The sequence below is a fragment of the Limulus polyphemus genome, unplaced genomic scaffold, assembly GCF_000517525.1.
Source record: "Limulus polyphemus unplaced genomic scaffold, Limulus_polyphemus-2.1.2 Scaffold591, whole genome shotgun sequence".
Lineage (NCBI taxonomy): Eukaryota > Metazoa > Arthropoda > Merostomata > Xiphosura > Limulidae > Limulus > Limulus polyphemus.
The window spans coordinates 75,549-80,131 of NW_013666201.1; the positions used below are offsets into that span (position 1 = coordinate 75,549).

A 4,583-nucleotide genomic window follows, 5' to 3' on the forward strand; every position below is an offset into this window, starting at 1 on the left:
GATTGTGAGTCGAGTGCCTTAACCACCTGGCCATGCCGGGCCAGTGTGATATGATATTCACCAGCATTTTTAACACTTTGTGTTTCTTCTAATTGTTACATCATGAGTTTCTTTATTCATTTTAGGTTAGGACCCAAAAAGTAATTTGAAAAAAAATCAGTTAAAAACTCCTATGTGAAATCCTAGATGGTAGCGGAACAAAAAAGGTACTTTTTGGATAAATATATCTGCAGTGTGAATGTTACTTTTGTAAATGTAACCCACAGTAATTTTTTATAATTATCTATTGGTTCATTAAAAGTTTGTTTCTTAGATTTTCTCTGTAGTCTAGTTTCTGTCCATTGGGTCATCTTCTGATTTTGTTTTTACATTATAATTAATCTTTAGTTAACATATAATTATTACATTTCAATAGCAAAAGGCTTGCTCTGTTTGAATTGCTTTAAGTTGCTTTATCCAAGTATTTCCATGGAAAAAAAAAGAATTTTTCTTTTAAAAAATTGTCAACAATGTTTTTTTCTTTGACTAATTTTGCCTGTTGACTGGATGTATAGTTCTTGTTCGTTGGAAATGATTATTAGTTTTTTTAACTTAAGATTGTATTTTGTTGTTTATTAACATTTGAGTGATTTTGTTGAAACCTTTTATTGTATTAGGAATTAATTTCTTTTCTTTATAAAAAAAAACTTCACGTTTGACATATTTTAGTGGTTTAAAAAGTTCCAAAATTTGTTTAATATTCAAAGGAATTTAAAACACAATACAGAAATAATTACTCCAACTTTCATATAGATAATGATTTTCATGGTATCATGGTCTTTTGAAAAACAAAATTGAGAATCCTGTGAACTTTCATCAAAGCTGTATGTTAACTTGAGATAGTTTTTGTGTGTGTGTGTGTGTGTGTGTACATGAAACACTGATGAATAGAAAAGATATATGCAAACTTTAAATAGTTTCACAATAAATAAGATTTATTAAAAACAGGTCACAACCATAAAAACAGAAATTCCATGTTTCTGTGGTGTTCTATGCCACCATCATTGGCAGTAATAAATAGTTAAAGTTAGATACTGACTTTTATAGCTACATCATGTCCAATTTACATAATTTTGTATTGCACCTTCAATGCCATCTCATCTTTGAACATAATTCTCCCCAAAAACAGATTTTTGGTAATTCATTTCTTCCATACCTTGACCACCATCTTTATTACAAATAGTATTTTTTTTTTCAATTTCTAGCGATTCTCTAATATTTAGTTCCCACTTAAACTCAATCTGATTGATTAGTTTAATATTTCTTCAATATGTAACATGAGATGATTTACATTTGACTTCTTACTAGTGTGCATTTGGAACATATGTTGAGACCACTCAGGCACTGTCTTGAAAATTAACATAGTTACTGGTTTGTGTTCCACATGTTGAATCTTGAGTATGGTTCGAATAATGTAAGCTTCAAAAGTAAATACACTTAAAAGTTAAAGGTGAAGGGAGGGGCAAGACTGAGGAAAATATTGTTCAGGTGAGCTATTGTGAGAAATATTTTTTGATGCCTCCTTGCCACTTCAGGAATTCTTATTGAGGTTGTTGGATCATGAAGGGCACTACAAAAAGTTCTTAAATGAAAATTTCATTACAAAAGAAAGTAAGGATTGATTTGTGTGTAATACAATGCCAAAGCACAGCCATTACGGTAAAGTTTGAGACTACTTCTAAAAGTAATAGTCTGTAAAATAAGTAGTTTATTTATTAACACACACACATCTTACATGATGATTAGACTTGCTCTATAAGCAAAAATAGAAAAGATGACATACTGTAAATAAAATCTTTTTCTATTGGATAATGCTTCAGCTTGCAACACTTTTTCAGTATCCAAAAATCTGATCCAATAAAAACAATTTTTACTGGCGATATATCATTTTTGTGCCCCCTGTCAAAATGGTTCTACTTAGCTTTTCAACTTTGAGTGTTTGTCCTCTGTAGGCAGTGTATTGTTTGGTGCATGTTTAGAGCATATATGCCGAGTTTTAATGTCATAGTTTAAGAAACTTGAAGTAAGTTGTGAAATTATTTGTTTCACTATCACATATATAGTATGGAGTGCTGTTTTTATTATTGTGTGCTAACCAACCATGATTTCTTATGGTCAGTATTCTAGTTTATTTGGTAATGTTCCAGATTTTGGAGTTAACAGAAAGGATACGGGCTTTCCATATGAAGAAACATACAAATGCGGGTGGTCTGTACTGCTTCTGTAAAGGTGAGTGTCATATGTACTAACTACAGTACAAGCCATATCTTATGTAGGAAAACATGTAAATGTAGACAGTACAATAAGTATGATAATACTGTAGCAAAAGAACAGATGCTGATCCAAGTTTACTGAAGAATTGGCATTCTCATAGAATGGAGGTAGGATGAAATATTGACTCAGATTTAGCAATGAATTGATGCCCTTATGGGTTTGAGATAGAATCACATTCTGACTCATGTTTGCCACATAATTTTTGTCCTTATGGAAATGAGGTAGGATCACATGCTGAAACAGGCTTACCAAAGAATTGGTGTCCTTATGGAATGGAAGTAGGATCACATGCCGAAACAGGCTTACTGAAGAATTCTATCCAAACACCACACTGAATTTATTCAAAATATATCAAATGTACAACAAAGAATAAACACGTGTACTGCTATACAACTACAACAAACAAAATCTAAAATTGTTCTCAAAGGACTATCTTGAAGGCAAATGTTGTATCGTTACAGAATTAATGACCAGCTTCCATCAATGTCACAGTATAATGTAACAAAAGATGAGCAGCAACAAATCAATTTCATCAGAATGGCATAATGTTTCTTCTAAGATAATACAACACAGATTAATGCAATGTAAACAGATGCAGTAACATGCTTACCTTGCTAGGTCTACATGACATATATGTTTGTTCTTAGCCTGCTGTGCATAAGTGTTTACTAGAATAAGGTGACACAAATAATGCATGCAAAATAGACAACAGCAACACACTTGCATAAGCCACCAATTATTGACAACATATACGTCCTTTACCTCAACACCAAATATTTAAAAATTGCAATAACTATATAAAATAGTGCTATACGCAGTTGTTATAAATACTGAATATGCACACATGATTTCAGCTAAGTATAAGAAACTGTAGGAAGAATCACCACTGTTGTCTGAGTAGGGAAATCTATTATGTTAATTATCCAATGTTAAAAATTCACTGAAATATAGTCGTGGAAATCCACGTAGAGACAGCAAACTTGAGTAATGATGAACAATATTATATTATATTAACAATATACAATAGCAAAATCAGGAACTTTTCATGTGGCAGTTTCCATTTAATGCACTACAAAATGCAGGATTTGTAGTTTCCAACTAAAGCACATGCTAGGAAAACACCAGATTTTTTTATGGTGGAAAGTGAACGACTTAGAAAATTTCACAGCATGATAAAATTAAGGAGGTTATATTAAGTTTAAACTACTCTCAGTTTTTTGCAAAATTCCTGTGTTATTCCACACTACAGTAGATATCACTTGTAAAAATTTTATAGTGGAGTCATAATAGGGATTTTTAGCTTGACCAAACTGTCAGCAGTAGATTTCTGGCTTTGATTTTTACTATTTTTGCAATCCCTATTTGTAGATTTTAAATTATCTTCTATGTTGGTTTTTTAATGCATAGTAATGGTGCAAATATAAGCCTAGAGTAAGACACAACCCCCACTAAGCACGTATAAAATTTTACCAGTAGAAAAGCAGCCATTTCAAATGAAATAAATACATCTTAAACATTCCTTTAAATAAAGCTTCATGTCTTGTAAAGTAATTATTTATTGAGCCAGGTGGCATTGTGCCTGATGTTTTGTGTAAATGTGTTTAATATATGTCAAGTACAAAAGCAGCCGCTCAGAACAACATTGCATCTGTTGTGTATTTATAACCACATAAATCAACTTTCAATGAAAAATAATCAACTTTTAAGTAGGTCATGGGCATTTGCAGCATTCCATAGTATATCTGTCTAGGTTTTAGTGCAAAATACTCAGCTGATTTTCCTGTAGACTTATGAAACAATAATATGAACAATTGGGCAAATTTTGATTTCGTCTTCAATAAATCACTTATTTTGCTTATTATCAGTGTTTGAGTGGTTTTAACTGTTGAAAAGGATGGTTTTGAGTGTTTTTTCAAGAATAAGTTTACATTTGAAGATGGTTTTTGCCAGAATGTTCTGTTAGATTTTTGAGCAAATTCTTGTGTTATTATGAACCACTATAGTAATTTCTAATATATATATAATTGTACCACAGTGCTATATTTCACTCTGATGTATGGGACATTACTTTAGTATAAATTTTTTGAATGTATACTTATCTGCTAGTAGTGACATTATTTCTAAATGGGTTTCAGAGTAATATAAATAATTGGTTGACAGCACTATATTTCACTCTGATGTATGGGACATTACTTTAGTATAAATTTTTTGAATGTATACTTATCTGCTAGTAGTGACATTATTTCTAAATGGGTTTCAGAGTAATATAA

At 31.1% G+C, this 4,583-nt stretch overlaps 1 long non-coding RNA gene across 2 annotated transcripts in view; it reads left to right on the top strand.

Annotated features, from left to right (window-relative positions):
* The window catches only part of LOC106459316, a 23,331-nt gene extending 21,058 nt beyond the window's left edge, over positions 1-2,273 (top strand). For both annotated transcript variants that reach the window (XR_001290824.2, XR_002610551.1), the window contains exons 6-7: positions 126-206; positions 2,187-2,273. This is a non-coding gene — a long non-coding RNA (uncharacterized LOC106459316). The remainder of the gene's footprint in view (positions 1-125; positions 207-2,186) is intronic.
* Positions 2,274-4,583: the final 2,310 nt, after the last annotated feature.